A 19613-nucleotide genomic window follows, 5' to 3' on the forward strand; every position below is an offset into this window, starting at 1 on the left:
ATCTCAAAGAGAGGTTCAGTTCTGCCCCTATCCTTATACAGCCTGATGAGAACAAAACTTTTTTGGTCGAGGTCGATGCTTCATCGGTGGGGGTCGGAGCAGTTTTGTCTTAGGAGAACAAGGGTGGAGTACATCCTTGTGCCTTCTTTTCGAAAAAAATTTCAGAAACCAAACTGAATTATGATGTTGGAAATCGGGAGTTTCTGGCTATTAAACTTGCGTTTGAACACTGGCGTCATTTTTTGAAAGGCGCTAGATTTCCTATTCAGGTTTTCACAGATCATAAGAATTTGATCTATCTGGATGCTGCCAAGCGCTTGAATGCCCGTCAAGCTAGGTGGGCACTTTTTTTTTCTCGGTTTCATTTTTCTGTTACCTATATCCCTGGTACTAAGAATGTTAAAGCCGATGCTTTATCTCGCAACTTCTCTCCTACGGTCGGTGCCGAGGAGGAGGAGAGCATTTTGCAGAAAGGAGTTGTGGTGGCGGCATTGGACTCCGATTTGGAGAATGGGATTCTGAATGCTCAAGATGATGCTCCATCTAACACTCCCCATGGGAGGTTGTTTGTGCCTAGAGCCTTTAGGAGAGCTTTGTTTGTGGAGTGTCATGAGTCTCGGTTGGCAGGTCATCCAGGAGTTTCGGAGACCAAGAGACTTATCAGTGGCAGTTTTTGGTGGCCTGGATGGCAGAAGGAAGTCATCAAGTGGGTGCGTCAGTGTACTGTGTGTGCCAGGTCAAAGGCTACACATACTCCTGCTGCGTGGTTGCTTTGCCCTCTGGAGGTTCCTAGTGCGCCTTGGACGCATCTCTCTATGGATTTTATTACTGATCTTCCTGGGCCGGAGGGTTTTACTGTCATCTGGGTGGTCGTAGACCGTTTTAGTAAGATGTGTCATTTGGTTCCATTCATTAAGTTGCCCTGCGCCAAGACACTCGCTAAGGCGTTTGTTAAGGAGATTGTCAAGCTCCATGGCGTTCCCACGTATATTGTTTCTGATAGAGGACCTCAGTTTGTGGCTCGCTTTTGGCGTGCTTTTTGTGACTGGTTGGGAGTTCATTTGTCATTTTCGTCTGGTTATCATCCTGAGTCTAATGGACAGACTGAAAGAAAGAACCAGGATGTTGAACAGTTTTTGCGTTGTTTTGTGGCGGACAATCAAGAGGTGTGGTCTGAGTTTCTGCCTCTCGCAGAATTTGCTCTTAACAATCATACATCCTCCTCTGCTGGGTGTTCTCCTTTTTTTTGTTGCACTGGGAGACATCCGTCTTTTGGTTCGTTCTCCAAATTGGGGTTGGCGGTGCCGGAGGAGGAGAATTTTTCCGGTGATTTGGAGAGAGTTTGGACTAATGTACGTTGTAACCTGCAAGAGGCTAACAAGAAGTCCAAGAAGTATTTTAACAGGAAACGTAAAGAGGTTTTGTTTACTGTGGGTGACATGGTTTGGTTGTCCTCAAAGAACTTGCGGTTGATGATTTCCTCTAAAAAACTGGGTCCTAAGTTTGTGGGTCCATTTAAAGTGCTTCAGGTTGTTAACCCATCTGCTGTCAGGTTGGATGTCCCTACTTCCTGGAAGATTAATCCTGTGTTTCATGTTTCCTTGTTGAAAAAGGCTGACGTTTCTAATAGGGACGCCACTGTCACAGTTCCTCCTGTGGTGGAAGACGGTGAATATGAAATTTCTCGTATTTTGAATTCAAGATGGCATAGAGGGATATTACAGTATCTTGGTTCCTGGAAGGGTTTCGGTCCCGAAGACAACTCCTGGGTAAGGACGGATGATGTCTCTGCTCCTAGGCTTGTTAAAGCTTTCCACAGGAGGTTTCCTGACTGCTGTACAAAGAAGAGGAGATGCCACACAGTGGTAGACATGACCATGACCTGATTTTGAGTTGTGTTGCTGCCGTCAATTTCTACATTAGGTAAGTTTTTCAAATGAAATGGAAAATGTCTGATGTTCACCCTCTGATCTGTGATCTATGTTCTGTTGTGAATAAAATGTGGCTATAAGAGATTTCCCAATCATTGCATTCTTGTTTTCTTTCCATTTTTACACACGGCCCCAACTTTTTGGGAATTGGGGCTGTAATTTATGGTCATGTTCACAATGTTCACAAAGATAAAACATGGATATATCCATTTTCCATCGGATTTGTAGATAAAACTCGCCCCTTCGAGAGAAAGTTTGTAAGGAAAATGCGCAGCACTCGGATGCTATCCACGTCATTTGAGCGATGTCTGTCTTTTAGGGTTTAATGGGCAGGAGACGCTTGGAAACGCTAAAGGGACGTCACATAAATGTGTCACATACATTGACATGATGCAGATTTTAATTCTACATTGCAAACAATTTCTGCATGAAATCAGCAGAGACATTTATTTTCAGCGTGCAGATTACATTTTGTAAACTTCCATCCGCTTTCCTGCTGCTATAATACGCTGCGGCTTTTCCACAGAGAGAGGACCCTGGTCCACAACATTTTGCTTATTTTGTTGGGAATTGGGCCCTCCGGAGTATGGGAGCTGACACTGATATGGAAGGTTTTATGCTGTTTGTGCAGTATTTGGGACATTAATCTATCAATTATTCGGCCAGGGTATAACAGTATTTTTAGGTAATGATTTGTATTGTACTAATATTTAAAACTTTAATACAATAAACTTTACGATGTGATGTCAGGACTATGGCACAGTTATTTGGCCGGTGTATTTCAGTATTGTACAGCACTATTATTTGGGGACTTTCTGACGTGTATTTATGGACTGTGGGGTAGAATTATTTTGTGCACTGTATTGCACTATTTTCCATAGAACTGTGTGGCTATATTATTTGGCCAGCATATGGTAGTAGTTTTTGGCACTATGGATACTATTATTCTGAAACTTTGTGTCATCATTTTGTGGACTGTACAATTCTGTTCATACTAATGTAATTGCTTCTATTTTTATAGTCTATGTCAGTGGTCCCCAACCTTTTTTGCACCAGGGACCGGCTTGAAGCAAGATCATTTTTCCATGGCCCAGCAAGGAGGGGGTGGGGTGGGCGGGGCTTTGGTCATATGGGGGCGGGGTAATGGAGGGATTTGGAGTTTAGTGCATACTTATCATATAGTGTAGACCAGGTCCCCGCCAGGAGCTATGCCAGGAGCCCCGCATAATGTGCTGTGCCAGGAGCCGCATCACTGAGGCCCCATCACGCCCTGCAGCAGGACAGGGCAGCTGTCCTGACAGCTGCTGTTCAGCTGCATTTACTTCATCCCAGGGGCGGACACAGACTGTAGTGGGCCCCTGTGCAAGAAATTTTTGGGGGCCCCCCCCGCCCTTCATAAGGCAACAAAGTTATGTAAACATAACCCCCCCATGTGCATCTCTCACCCCCCCATGTGCAGCTCACCCCCGTGCATCTCTCATCCCCCTCCGTTCATCTCTCATCCACCCCCCGTGCATCTCTCATCCCCTCCGTGCATCTCTCATCCCCCCTGTGCATCTCTCACCCCCCGTGCATCTCTCATCCACCCCCGTGCATCTCTCATCCCCCCCCGTGCATCTCTCATCCCCCTCCGTGCATCTCTCATCCCCCCCCGTGCATCTCTCATCCCCTCCGTGCATCTCTCATCCCCCCCGTGCATCTCTCACCCCCCCGTGCATCTCTCATCCACCCCCCGTGCATCTCTCATCCCCCCCGTGCATCTCTCACCCCCCCGTGCATCTCTCATCCACCCCCCGTGCATCTCTCACCCCCCCGTGCATCTCTCATCTCTCCCCTCCCTCCCATGTGCATATCTCATCTCTCCCCTCCCCCCATGTGCATCTCTCATCTCTCCCCTCCCCCCATGTGCATCTCTCATCTCTCCCCTCCCCCCATGTGGATCTCTCATCTCTCCCCTCCCCCATGTGCATCTCTCATCTCTCCCCTCCCCCCCATGTGGATCTCTCATCTCTCCCCTCCCCCATGTGCATCTCTCATCTCTCCCCTCCCCCCCATGTGGATCTCTCATCTCTCCCCTCCCCCATGTGCATCTCTCATCTCTCCCCTCCCCCCATGTGCATCTCCCATTCCCCCCACTCCTAGTTAATTGTATTTAAAAAAAAATAAAACTTGTTATACTTACCCCCATGCGATCCCTGCAGAATCCTGGCGCTCGTCCAAATCGCTGACACCAGGTTCTCCTGACTTCCGGCCATGTGACGGCGCCGTCACATGACCGGAAGTCAGGGGAATCATGAAGGTGCTGCCGCAGCAGCGCAGCGCTAAGATGTCCCGGACCCGGCGCTTAGCATGCGGCCGGGGGCCCCATGAGGAGAGAGACGCACAAGAGGGGGGCTCCGAGGGGGCTCCTACCAGCCGGGCCCCATACTGGAGTCAGGGCAGTCATGCCCTGATGGCGGCCCTGCTGGAGGCTGGAGGGGCCCCCTCTCCCCGCGGACCGGCTGAAAAACCCCAACGGCCTGGTCCTGGTCCATGGACCGGCGGTTGGGGACCACTGGTCTATGTAACATTTTGCACACCGTACGTGCGGTATTATTTTATGACAGAATTATTTGACCACTTTATGGAATTATTTTCTTATAGACTGTATGGTGCCATTATTTAGTTATTGTATCGTCGTTTTTAGTAATGTGTTACTATTCTTTAGAGGTTTCATATGGTGGGTATTTAGGGATTGTTTGGTGGAATTAATTTGACCACTGTATGGCAGTATTATTGAGGCATTATAATAGGCCCATTGTATGAATGTTGAAAGTATATCCAGTGGAGCCGTCACCACAGGGAGTCTCACATGTAGACCCAGGTGATGTGTTTGACCTGAGAAAAATACCTCCACTAGCTTTGGGGGGAGGGTGGGAACAGTTCTGTCCATTCAGAGGGTTGATCCCAGTGAAGGAGAAAAGAAGCCACATGGTTAGAGCTGGTGGAATGTCGTTGAAGGGATAGTATCTAGTCTGAGGATCTGGACCATGGATGAATCGATGGCTTATGGCGTAGAGATCAGTTATCACCTGAGCTGAATAAATGTGCTACAGTTGTGGGATCCGTGATCCATTGTCTGGATTTGATACATTTTCTTAAAGGACTGTTGCTACTGGATACCTTTGCTTCTATCGTTTTATGTGTCATATGGAGAATCGTGGACTGTGACTACAGACTATACTTGCTGGAGATACGAAATATGTGGGCCAACCAAAAGTTGGGGGATAGTGATTATCGCTTGGCACAAATGCAGTGGAATTACCTCCCCGGGGAGGGGATCTTGTGGACTGAGACAATTGTATTTTGGACATTTACCTGGAATTGCTGTATTACCATGGATGTAAGGAATAAAATAGTGTTGCTTGTAGATGGTAAGCTTAGGAGCAGGGACCTCACTCCTCATGTAACAGTTTAAACTGTCTTACCTTGTATTGAACTTATTGTATGTACATGTCCCCGCTTAATTGTAAAGTGCTGCGGAATATGTTGGCGCTATAAAAATAAAAATCATTATTATTATTAACCTGCCTAAGTAATTATTGAAATGCACCATCTCAGATCTTCACAGTATGGACCCCAAAATAGTAAGGATAAAAACTACAGCAAACACTGCAAATAAAAAAACTAAGAAAGTTGGAAAGCAAAGAGGAAGCAATAGGACTATGTGACCCAGGACCTGGTGCAGCCATCTACTAATGTGCAGGACACCCTGGGGACAATGTCCTCCCCATCCATTAGAACTACAAGGTCCAGCAGACAAGCAGCAGATCACATCACTCCTTCCCTCCATGTTCCGCTGCCGACATTACCGCACATGGCCGCTAGATGGCGGGGCACCTCTGCTGTTGCAGCCAATACTAGCGTGCAGGTGAAGTCGCTGGCCACTAGGTGGCGGGGCATCTCTGCTGTTGCTTCCATTACAATTGCTGAGTGCAGTCGCTGGCCACTAGGTGGCGGCACACTTTTCCAGGCTGGAATGTTGAGTCTCCAGTCTGATATAACGCAGTGGATTGTGGGCAGCAGAGATGACAGCCGCCCTGTCTCCTCCACACTCCACGGAGAGATCCTGTCAGTGAGCCGCCCTTCCTATCAGGGCGCCGGGGAGAGCCTGACCGCTGCCTCCATCCATCACCGGCCGCTGCTGCGGGCACAGGTAAGTAGCAGCCCCGTGACCGCAGCCCATGTCCCGGGCTGAGAAGCCTCCGGCTGCTGATTGCTGCTGGCAGAGGCGATGGCAGCCGGGACTGGCAGCAGGTGATGGGTCCTGTGTGATGTGCGCACATACTGGTCAGATGGGGGCGCAGCAGTGCCAGGGACGCTGGCAGGAGGAGATGCCCATAGCGTGTGGTGTCTGGGGTGATGGGGTGAGACTCGCACCTGCCCTGGTAACGCTGCCAGTGCCCGGGAGACTTGTGCCGCTCACTGTGCCCGGGGAGACTCGATCACCTGCTGATCTGCCAGTATTCTACAGCTGGGATTGGCTGTAAGAAGCGGATTGTAACCAAGTCCTAGTGATTAGCTGCAGCGTCGCTATGTGCCATTGTGATCGTTATATACCAGGGATTAGCTGCAGCGTCGCTCTGTGCCATTGTGATCGTTATATACCAGGGATTAGCTGCAGCGTTGCTATGTGCCATTCTGTTCGTTACATTCCGGGTTACAATGTGACCCTATAAGATGTGAGTAGCCCCTGAGTAATACACATGAGGAGGTGAAGGACCCTCCTGCTGTTCCTCCTGGCCCGGTGGCCGTGGCACATATGGACGTCCACTCCAGTGATGGGAATAAATGTTATTATATTATTTTCTGATAACTGAATATTTTATCAACTGTATTTTCTGCCGTTAATGTTAGTGCGGTCCCAGTGTGCTATGAGATATACCCCAGCACCTTCTCTCCTGCTGATCTCCCTCCCCTCAGTCCTCCGCCCTGCTGATATCCCCCCCCTCCATTCCTCCGTGCTGCTGATATCCCCCCCTCCATTCCTCCGTGCTGCTGGTATACCCCCTCCTTCATTCCTCCGTGCTGCTGATATCCCCCCTCCATTCCTCCGTGCTGCTGATATCCCCCCTCCATTCCTCCATGCTGCTGATATCCCCCCTCCATTCCTCTGTGCTGCTGAAATCCCCCCCCTCCATTCCTCCGTGCTGCTGATATCCCCCCTCCATTCCTCCATGCTGCTGATATCCCCCCTCCATTCCTCCGTGCTGCTGATATCCCCCCCACTCCATTCCTCCATGCTGCTGATATCCCCCCCACTCTATTCCTCCGTGCTGCTGATATCCCCCCCACTCTATTCCTCCGTGCTGCTGATATCCTTCCCACTCCATTCCTCCGTGCTGCTGATACACCCCCCCACTCCATTCCTCTGTGCTGCTGATACCCCCCCACTCCATTCCTCCGTGCTGTTGATATCCCTCCTCCATTCCTCCGTGCTGCTGATATTACCCCCCCTCCATTCCTCCCTCCTGCTGATATCCCCCCCCCTCCATTCTTCCGTCCTGCTGGCCGGGTCCCCGCCTGTTTCTTCTCTTCTTCCATTGTTGGCTCGTGCCTGTCCCATCCAAGCAGTGGTGGTAGCAGGTATGGCCACTGACTTGGCTGCAGCAGTCACATGCCAACAGTACTGGGCAAGGAGCCTGGTGGGACCCGACCAGCAGCATGGAGGACTAGGGGGGGATCAGCAGGGGCTGTTCAGTATTTCCATCCCACACTCAGCCCATACCTACATATAGAATGTGATGTCTGCAGCCGATCTATAGCTACTGATTGTCTGCAGCGGTCCTATGATCCACCACCAATAAAGAGGTTATTTCCCTGCCAGAGCGCTCAGCACATTGTGTATGGACTCCATAGAAAGTCTCTGGTCCTCACACCGCACTGTGTGCACGCTCCTGCAGCCGCTCACTGCTTCTGCTGCTCAGGGGTTTCTATAAAGTCTGCTGCATGATTGTTGGGGGTCTGAGGACCCCAACCCCTCAATCTGCAGGACGTTTAATCCCCTGCAACATATAAAGGAATCTTGTGAACTCCTCGGTGCACTTCACTATTGGGGGCGCTGTCCGGGATCGTCCTCACCCACTGGGATTCTGGCAATAATGAGAAGCGATAAATGACGAGTGAGGAAAATCCTGGAGAAAAGCCGCAAAGAGAAACCTTCAGGGTGTTTCCTACTGATTCTATAGAAATCCTTTTCTCCTCCAGTAACATAGTCTATTAGCCCCCATAGTGACCGCCTGGTGGTCAGGGGGTCCGGGGTGTTGTGCCCTGGTTGTCAGGGGGTCTGGGATGTTGTGGTCAGGGGGTCTGGTGTGTTGCACCTGTGGCCTCTGTACATTTATAAGGGTGGAGTCGCTGATATCAGCCACAATATAGTGAGACATAAAGATGGAGAAATGCTGGAGATCTCGGATCCACTGTGATCTCCTAGAAGAGATCTGCCGGTGACGCCCCAGAAACGATGACTGTTCGGTGCTCCGCACCTTGGATACGAGTGGGTTCTCATTCACACCTCCGTGATTTTCACGTGTGCAAGAAAAATGCTCCCGTGGTCCTCCGTGTTCTGGATATAAGTATAAGGGTCTGTGCACACCACGTCTTGTAGATGCCGGCGACCCGCTCAGCTTTACTACAGGAAGAAGCTGCAGAAACCGAGACAGGGAGAACTCCGAGCAGAAACCGCCTGGAGAAAGGAGCGGTCACTTCTAACCGCGTGGCCTCTTCATAAACGTGAAACGGTTAAAGGACTGACCATGTGCACAGCGAGGCGGATTACATTGCAGGGTATATGGTCATTCTATCTATTTATTGGGTGGTTGTTCTTCAGACGGGTTGTGGAGCGTACCGGCCTGATAAAGGCGCTGTGTGCACAGAGCCTAAACCTGCAGCGGGAATCATAGGGTCAGCCATGAATCTGCTCGTAGATCACATTGCAAATGCACAAGGGATTTATTAGTGTGAACTCCCGGTAACAATGCTCACACTCACTGGGTGGATGTGGACCAAGCCTGCTCATATTCACCACCTAACATGTATGGTGTTTCTTCATGTCTGGGAAGGAAAGATCAGGCATATTGGATATCAGCATGCCCAATCCTTTTCTTCTGAGAGAAGCTGTCACCAGAGGCGTCTGACAGCGGCTATCTCTCTGGTGAGAATAAATGCCCTCTTGGCTGTGGAGTGTGCATGTGTATAGCGGGGGCAGGAGGAATAGTGACGGCTGGACAAGCTTTCTTATGGCGGCTATCCCATGACTATTTCCCGGAACAAACAGCGGTGGAATAAGTATTCATCACGTCACTACTATTCTAAGTAAATATATTTCTAAAGGTGCTATTGCCATGAAATTCTCACCAGATGTCGGTAACAGCCCATCCAATCCACACAGGCAAAGAAATCACCATAGATGTCCATAAATGAAGTTTTGTGTAATGAGAAATGACAATTTCTCAGCTGGAGGACTACGAGGTATCGAGTGATATCATTGCTACTAATGGAGACAAGTGTAGAGAATTCTGCTACTTCTGGGCTTAGGACCATTATGTGCAAAAAGTGTATGGTGTGTGTTAACAAAATAGGAATACCTCTTTAAAGGGGTTGTCCGAGCTTTTATACTTTTCAATGTGTGTGTCTAAGTTGCAGAATGCTGACCCCTTGTAATGTACTCACTGTCAGCATTCTGCACCGTTGCCTACATACTATACTTCAGCATGTGACCAGCCTCACTCCTGATTTTGGAGGACCTGGTCACATCCTGACTAGTCTTTTCGTGTTCTGTTCGGAGACTAGTCATGAAGTCACAACTAACACCACACCCAGTTTCTGCCGGACCCTCCTCCTTCAGCCTCCTGTGCCTGCACACAGTGCAAGGCGGCAGTGGCATGTCACAGCTGGTTGCACTAACCAGTCCAATCAGCTGCTAGCAGAGACATACAGGTGAACTGAATGGTGGAACAAGGAACTGAAAGCTTCTTCCTCCACTGATCAATCTCAGGAAAGGCTGGAGGTCCTGTCACTGATGATGATGGTAAAACAGTGCTGCTGTAGGTGCAGCGCAAAATCACATTTTGCAAATGGGAAAGTAATCAGACCTAGGTATTTCCAGTAGCTGCAGAGCAGGTGACATTACTTTGACCGATGTCCTAATAGACCTTTCTTCAGTCAAGGTCTAATAGGAGCAGTAAGATGTCAGTCATGGGGGTCACTGTTAGGACCCCAACTTCTATAGAAACTCATCAGCACCGTAATCGTATCTCCCTCTCCTTCTGTCCAAACCATCTAGATGCTGTGGTTGCTACTGACGGTAGGGTATAAGGGGTTAAACTGCCAGGATCAGGAATAGCTCCTCCAGCAGCGGGACTGTGTAATACAGCTGTACGACTGCTGCAGATCTCGTAGGTGCCCTGACGACACCTGCCTGATCAAAATGTGCACTATTGAGCGGGTGCTGGATCCTGACTGTGAAGTATATTTTCGATGCTTCTCGGGAACCAGTTATCCTTAATCTTTCAGCAGGTTAAGGGTAGAGAGTCTGATTCCAGTGATGTGTCAATTACTGGGTGTGTTTTGCTGTTTTAATACAATCAGTATTTTATCAGCAGGACATTATCACTACTAGACTAGGTGTCTCGTGTCTCCTAGTCCAACCACACCGCCATCACTGGTTAGCGGCTTTCTGTCAATATACAGTGTACATAGAAAGCTGCCAATCAATGGTGTGTTCGGGGTTATACAGGGCTCAACATCTGAGCTCTGCTACAGAGAAAAGTGTGATTCTATCACAATTGCTGCACCCAGTAAGTGGCACATCGCTGGAATCAGGGTCTCTGTCCCTACATCATGCTGCTGTCAGATTACATAGCAAAAACCTGCTGACAGATTCCCGTTAAGGCCCAGCTATAATATCACTGTAACACTATCATTAGATGTGAGCTCCCTATACCTGTATACCTGCTGCTGTGGTGCTGCACAAAAAGTTATTCACAAAACGAGTGTATACATGTATATCTATATCTCCTGAATGGTATTACTGCTAGATTTACTATAGATATACAGTACAGACCAAAAGTTGAATCTCATCAAGAGAATGCCAAGAGTGTGCAAAGCAGTCATCAAAGCAAAAGGTGGCTATTTTGAAGAACCTTGAATACAAGACATATTTTCAGTTGTTTCACACTTTTTTGTTAAGTATATAATTCCACATGTGTTAATTCAGAGTGAATGTACAATTTTCATAGTCATGAAAATACAGAAAAATCTTTAAATGAGAAGGTGTGTCCAAACTTTTGGTCTGTACTGTAAATATGAGGTTCTTAGCGCACATTTTGAGCAAATTGTGCGAGCCCATCTGCCAACGACAAGGCGACCTCTTCAGATGGGTCCCTACACTAACCTAACACTAATTTATTTACTAACTGGAACTCGGCCTCACAAATATCTTATTACTACCATTTTTACGATTTATTAAAAATGTACCTTTTATTATTTACTTTATTTATTAGTTTTATCATTTTTTTTATTACTCTTGTGACTCTAATAATGGTATTACTAAAATCCCTATGTCTAAAGCTTTTGATCCAGAAGAAGGCAAAAACCCCAGGACACATTCAGCCAATTTGTATCACTGGGGAAAAATTCCTTCTTGACCCCGAGAAAAGGCGATCAGTCCTAGGACCCTGGATCAAACCTAATTATGTTATTACTAGTTATCTAATTAATATTGCAGTGCTAATTATACTACTACTATAGTTATTATTATTTTATATATAGGGTTTTGTTCTTTTTATAGATATTATACTATTATTAATATCCCGCTATTTTATTACAGAACTATTCTAACTTTTAGATTAGGTTTTGTTCTTTTTATAGATTTTATATTTATTACTTACGTCCTGCTATCTTATAGTACTATTCTAACTTTTCTATGACTGTTTCACTTTACACTACTGATTGAGGTACTACTATAATTATTTTAATTTAGTGTTTTGTTCTTTTTATAGATATAACTATTTTATATTCTTACTATTATTAATACTGCTATTTTATAACTATTATTCTAACTTTTCTATTATCATTAATACTACCCTATTCCTACACTGTTGATCCAGAAGAAGGCAAAAACCCCAGGACACATTCAGCCAATTTGTGTCACAGGGGAAAAATTCCTTCTTGACCCCGAGAAAAGGCGATCAGTCCTAGGACCCCGGATCACACTGCTATTCCACCTACTACTGTACTATTACTACGGATATTTTATTACTACTTTTATGACTTTCTTATTATCACTAATATAATGACTCTTGTTAGTCTAATACTGATCTATTACCACTATATTACTATTCTCCTGCTATTATTATTACTGGTGTTTTTATACTTATGGGCCGGTAATGCCGCATCTGATGTTATCGGCAGAGAGGTCCCAGCAGGACGGTCCACAGGATGTTCTTCTTTCTTGTCATAGGGAAGACTTGGCTGACTTGGTGGTGGAAGTTGTGCGGCCTGGTCCTGCTTCTTCTTGTGCTGCTTCTCGGGAGCTTAATGTCCAGTTTGATCTTCTTTGCCGCCTTCTGCTCTTCTTTCTTGTCTTCCTCTTCATCCAGATAGTCCAGCATTTCTCTTAGAGCCATTTGTTCTTCTTCTTCCCGTTTCCTTTTCTCCCTGGCTTGGATGCTTATGGGTGGAGCGGGCCGTTCTTCTCTCCTTACAGTATACCTTCTTTGGGCTTCTGGGTTGGTTGGCATGAGGCGCTCCTTCTTGTAGAGGGGAGAAGGGAGAAGCTTCGTACAATACGCCAGTCTTCTCAGTATCTCCTCAGGGGGGACGTATCCGGGGCACATGGTGACTGCTGACATCTTCACTGACAATGTATCCAAATCCTATAAAACATCAGGAATAGTCAGCAGGGGTTTTGACTATAAATTCTGGTGCAGGGGAAGGGCAACATTGGGAAATGTATATGATACTGACTGTTACATATGTCGGCTCCATTACAGGGGGATTTTCAGTTGGAACAAGTTATCACTTATACCTGGGATAGGTGATGACTTATAGATCAGTGGGGTCCGTCCGCTGGGAACTCCAGCTGTCACCAGAACTTTTATCCCCGTTAGATGGTAGAGGAGGTGCACATGCTCCACCGCCGCTCCATTCACCCTCTCTGGGGCCTGCAGGAGCTGTACTCAACGTTCTCTGGCACCCTCGGTGGTTGGGCGAGGGTACTGCCGCTGCCTCCTAACAGGATAACAGGGCCCTGTTCTGGCGATTGGTGGTTCCCAGTGGTCGGACTCTGATCTTATCCCGCAGATAGGTGATAACTTGTTGGGAGCTCCCCTTTAGTATGTGGTATATATGGAGGACGGGGTATCGTGCAGAGTACTAGCAATACTACACTGCGGCCATCCTGTGTGCGCCGGGGCCGTTCCCCATGGAGGAGCAGAGCGGGGGGTAAATATCAGGATCTTGTCGCCGGATCCATCCAGATGGGAGATGTGACGAGTGCGGCCTCACCCCCTGATATCTCATCCTATTGTGTGTTGGGGAATAATAAGTTGGTGCTGAGCAGATTTCTCAGGACGTCTTGGTTGTGGTCTGTGAGTGCGTGTGATGGGATGTGGCTCCTCCGTTATCTTATAGACGTCTTATACCTGGAATCTCGCGCTGACTGCAGGTGTCTGTCTTCACACTCGGATGAGATATAACAGACTGACTTCTTTTTTTTTTTTTTTCCAAATTCAAACTGAGCAATCCTATTGGTTGTTCAGAAATGCAGTTACCATGGTGACAGAAGTATCTGAAGATTTAAAGGGACAGGATGCTGTTATAGTGCTATAATACATTTTACTATAATGTTCCCCAAATACTGTATATTATGTGGCCCTGTGCAGATAATGTGGGGGCATATATAGCTCTCCATATATAGCTCTTCATATTTTACATAGATTCATTTAGAGGATCTGCAGAGATATTTTGGGGGAAAATAACTTATGGTAACAATTGAACGTGTATAAAGAAGGCTGGTTATCTATTAATGGTCATACGATTGCGGTTTATGTTCAATACAAATCTAAATATTAATCAGAAGTCACTGGGAGAGAATTATCAGCTAAATGACAGAATCCTGTAGTTCTGTGCAGCAAAATCTGTATTTCATGATTTGCTTCACATGTTTTAAACTCTTTCTGTGCCTTGTCTGACAAGAGGCGTGGCTTAGCTGAAAAGGGGTGTGGCTTATATGAGAGGGGAGGGGCCTAACATTCTACTCCAGAAATTACACCAAAATTGTAGCTCACATTTCTGGCAGAAACTAAGTAACTAACTAACTAGATGGTGTAAATGTGGAGAAGACAGTGTAAGAATGTGGCAGATGGATGAAATGGCCGCTGCGGGAGGAATGTGACGCCCCACACTGATTATTACCAGTTCTTGCAGCTGCAGCGCTTACTGAGCGGAGTCACTGGAGGTGACGGGTGGGCGACCCCTGAATAGAATAATGCTCCACATCGCCAGCATGGTCTATTCACTGGGAATCATTCACTATAATATCAGTCAGCATTAAACTGAAGGAAACTTCCCAGCACCTCCTAACAGCTGGAAGTAAGTGCCGGGTGCTGTGACTGCATTATACAACGTGTGCACTGAGGGATCAGCAAACATTGAGGAGCAGATGACAGAATCTTGTAACATTTCAGTTTGCCAGCCATGATGAGTTTTCCACAATAAATTGATTTGTGGCAAAATATTGATGGGAAAATACGTGTATAACACATGGAGCTCTTCTCTAACTTTTTTTATTCTCTTTTGAGTTTTTTAACACAAACTTAGTGTCCAAGTGATCTGAACCTATCTGACTAGAGGAAAACGGATGGTAACTATTAACTGCACTAACAGACTTTATAGGAAAAATCCAGCTCACCAGCAATGGAAATGCTGGAAATCCAGCGTCACAGTCATACAAAAATTTCTTTAACCCGTTTCTGGCATGAGGCGTAATAAGACATCCCTGTGCCCTGGGCCTTAATGACCAGGTACGTATTATTACACCTCGGCGATCGCGCCCACACACATGCTGTGCTGGCGCGTTCAGCTCCGAGTGTCAGCTGATTCTGACAGCTGACACCCAGTATTCTGTGCCAGGAGCAGCCCGGCACATTAACCCCCAAAATGCTGCGATTTGAAGTCGATCGCAGCATTTCGGGAGCAGGCTGAGGTAAGACAGCCCCTCCTACCTTGGATCGGAGACCCCTCGCTGTCTCAGTGGGGTGGTCTTGTTTGTTGCCATGGTGACCCGATGTCTTCATGACTACATCCGGGTCACCAGGCACCAGCAAGTTTGTTAGATCATGTGCAGAGCACTATCTATCTAACTTGTGTCAGTGCAGAGCTTACAGCCTGCATAGCTTAGAGATGCTGCTGCATCCCTATGCTATACAAGCAATCAGCCTGCAAAAAAATGAAAGTCCCATAGTAGTACAAAGTAAAAAAGTGTCAGAAAGTAAAAAAAAAATTGGAAAAATATAAAACAAAATGAAAAAATCTTAAAGAATAAAAATATATTATACCCATAAATAAATATTATTATGAAAAAAACAAAACAATAAAAGAAAACATATTTGGTATCACCACGTCCAGAACGACCTAACCTCTAAAACTGTCCCACTCATTAACCCATTTAGTGAACACGGTGTAAAAAAAAGATGCAAATAACAGTGCTTTATCATCATACCGCCGAACACAAAATGGAATAAAATGCAATCAAAAAGACAAATGTAAATAAAAATGGTACCACTGAAAACGGCATCTTGTCCCGCAAAAATGAAACCGCCATACAGCTCCATCAGCTGAAAAATAAGTTATCGCTCTCAGAATAAAACGATGCAATAAAAATACAAAATATGTAAAGAATATTGTAGATATAATCCCATGTCAATCATTGTATCCTATTTGGCAGGGGATTATAAAGATCTACTGCATACAGTTGTAACTGGATACTTCTACAGCCAAGAAGGAGGAAGGGGGCCCGAGAGAGTGAGTGACAAATATTTCACTTAGCAGCTCCAAGCCAAGAAATTACACCCCCACCAGCTAGCGGTGGGCTTCAACAGGAAGACCCCCTGGAGATCCAAGCCATGCCGTTCCCTTTGTGTCAGACAATTATAATTCAATACCAAATTATGGAAATGCTATATGTCCTAGTTATTTATAAAATACATTTTCAAGATCCCAAGAGAATGGGGAATGTCAGCCTTACTCCCAGCCCAGTCTAGCGCGTAGGGATGGGGAGATACCAGACACAGCCTTTTGAAGACCCGTAGGGTCACTGTCTTTAGTCTCCACGCGTAGCAGGGGCCCGCCTGGATCGTGATGACACCAGAACCGGCTCCCTAGGACCGTCCATTAAGGAAGTATAACCCATTTTCGTTTTTGGAGTTTATAGCTGAGGGAGGCCATGGGTGGAGATTTAGGTCCAGTCCAAGGGGTAGGAGGGGGAGTGACCCAGAGAGTTTAAAAGCTCCTGCAGTTCTAGCCCAGGGCTTTTTCTCTGGGAGGTTGCGACAACACATCATGTGAGGGAAGTCATCTCCACAGAGGGACCCACAAGCCTACCATGTGGCAGCCCTCCCCCGCAAGCCAGGCTTTCCATCTGACTGGTAACTCACTCTTAATATCTGTTTTTATCTTTTGTACCACTACTATTGTGTTTGCATCTCTGACCATTATGTATTTATAATCCTTATGTATATAGGCGATGTGATGGCGATTAAATATATAGTTTAACTTTGGGCTGATCTTTTATCTCGATCCACGAATCCTCATGTCCATTGTACGGTCCAACTAACACGATACCCGGGCTGGTTTCTGGCCCGATAATTCCCGTTAATGGACCGGGGGGCTTATATCTAATAGAAACTGGTAGCAGCTCTACCAGGCTGACAAGGTTCTGTTTCACTGGGGCTAGTGGAAGGGGCCTCTCAGCCTGTCAGGGGTGTGAGCGAGTGTGGTGCCACGTCAGACACTGAGTGGGCAACCTCTTCTCACGCCCGGTATCTTCCTGTACCTGTGTGGACAGGGGTGTCTGTGTAGAACTGTACCAATCTGACATTACGCATCCTCGAGGGGGTGCGGAATGTCACGTTGGTGCAAAGGGCAGATCCATATCATGTGATCCATCAGACGTAACTGTGATGTCAGGCGGGTGGCGAGGTGTGGATCCTTCACATGTGGTGGCAGTGGTGGGATTCTGCGGGATCTCTCTGGTGCCATATCGCCAGAAAAAATTAACATACCGGCATGATCTGAAACGACACACACATGCTGCTGCTCCCAACGCACGTTTCGCCATCTGGGCTTTGACTAGGGACAAGGAACAAAAAGGCAGAGTTGGTATTTAAGCCGGAGTCAGCCAAAAAGGGTGCAAAGTGCTATATAGCAAGCCGCGATTAGCTGGTAACAGAGAGAGGGATTGTCATGCATGACAACGTCACATCCGGTCCGCGTGACTCGACTCGCTTGAGCGCATCAATAGGGCAGAAGTGACGGCGGTATGCATTCAGCGTTGGAGCGCAAAACAAGATGGCGACTTCTGCGCTCCACGTTAGAACACAAGGGTCAAATTACAGCCGGCTGGGCTCAGCGCAATAAATATACAAGGAACCTCATGTCCTGAAACGTAAAACAGAAGTGTGAAAGGTGAATGAATGAATGTTAGTGACCTATTATGAATAAACAGTGTGTGGGGGGGGGTAAGCAAATGTGAAAAATGTAAGTAAGAAAGAAGAAAATAGAAAAAGAAATTAAGTAATGAGTATACAGTACAGACCAAAGTTTGGACACACCTTCTCATTTAAAGATTTTTCTGTATTTTTATGACTTTGAAAATTGTACATTCACACTGAAGGCATCAAAACTATGAATTAACACATGTGGAATTATATACTTAACAAAAAAGTGTGAAACAACTGAAAATATGTCTTATATTCTAGGTTCTTCAAAGTAGCCACCTTTTGCTTTGATGACTGCTTTGCACACTCTTGGCATTTTCTTGATGAGGTTCAAGAGGTAGTCACCAGAAATGGTCTTCCAACAATCTTGAAGGAGTTCCCAGAGATGCTTAGCACTTGTTGGCCCTTTTGCCATCACTCTGCGGTCCAGCTCACCCCAAACCATCTCGATTGGGTTCAGGTCTGGTGACTGTGGAGGCCAGGTCATCTGGCGTAGCACCCCATCACTCTCCTTCTTGGTCAAATAGCCCTTACACAGCCTGGAGGTGTGTTTGGGGTCATTCTCCTGTTGAAAAATAAATGATGGTCCAACTAAACGAAACCGGATGGAATAGCATGCCGCTTCAAGATGCTGTGGTAGCCATGCTGGTTCAAAATGCCTTCAATTTTGAATAAATCCCCAACAGTTTGACCAGCAAAGCACCCCCACACCATCACACCTCCTCCTCCATGCTTCACGGTGGGAACCAGGCATGTAGAGTCCATCCGTTCACCTTTTCTGCGTCGCACAAAGACACGGTGGTTGGAACCAAGGATCTCAAATTTGGACTCCTCAGACCAAAGCACAGATTTCCACTGGTCTAATGTCCATTCCTTGTGTTCTTTAGCCCAAACTTGTCTCTTCTGCTTGTTGCCTGTCCTTAGCAGTGGTTTCCTAGCAGCTATTTTACCATGAAGGCCTGCTGCACAAAGTCTCCTCTTAACAGTTGTTGTAGAGATGTGTCTGCTGCTAGAACTCTGTGTGGCATTGACCTGGTCTCTAATCTGAGCTGCTGTTAACATGGGATTTCTGAGGCTGGTGACTCGGATAAACTTATCCTCAGAAGCAGAGGTGACTCTTGGTCTTCCTTTCCTGGGGCGGTCCTCATGTGAGACAGTTTCTTTGTAGCGCTTGATGGTTTTTGCAACTGCACTTGGGGACACTTTCAAAGTTTTTTTTTTGCTTTTTTCTTGCCATAATACAAATTCTAACACTCTATTCAGTAGGACTATCAGCTGTGTATCCACCTGACTTCTGCACAACACAACTGATGGTCCCAACCCCATTTATAAGGCAAGAAATCCCACTTATTAAACCTGACAGGGCACACCTGTGAAGTGAAAACCATTTCCGGTGACTACCTCTTGAAGCTCATCAAGAGAATGCCAAGAGTGTGCAAAGCAGTCATCAGAGCAAAAGGTGGCTACTTTGAAGAACCTAGAATATAAGACATATTTTCAGTTGTTTCACACTTGTTTGTTAAGTATATAATTCCACATGTGTTAATTCATAGTTTTGATGCCTTCAGAGTGAATGTACAATTTTCATAGTCATGAAAATAAAGAAAAATCTTTAAATGAGGTGTGTCCAAACTTTTGGTCTGTACAGTATATGATTGTGAACTAAAAGTAAACGACACAAAGTGAATAACAATTGATCATACTTTCCATACACTAATGAAAGTGCTACAGTGCATATATGAACAATAAAAAATGTGTATATAATTTATTTAAAACAATAATAAATATATAAGGATTGAGAGGAACCACTAATTTTAAAAACCTCTATATCAAAAAAGCTATTGTATTAATATACAGCAGCCTGTCACTGGTATTTATTCAGATAAGTATGATGAACATAACTCCAGAATGTGAAGACCAATTC

Source organism: Phyllobates terribilis, unplaced genomic scaffold (assembly GCF_046119375.1).
Source record: "Phyllobates terribilis strain yellow unplaced genomic scaffold, ASM4611937v1 Scaffold_125__1_contigs__length_5108534, whole genome shotgun sequence".
NCBI classification, from domain to species: domain Eukaryota; kingdom Metazoa; phylum Chordata; class Amphibia; order Anura; family Dendrobatidae; genus Phyllobates; species Phyllobates terribilis.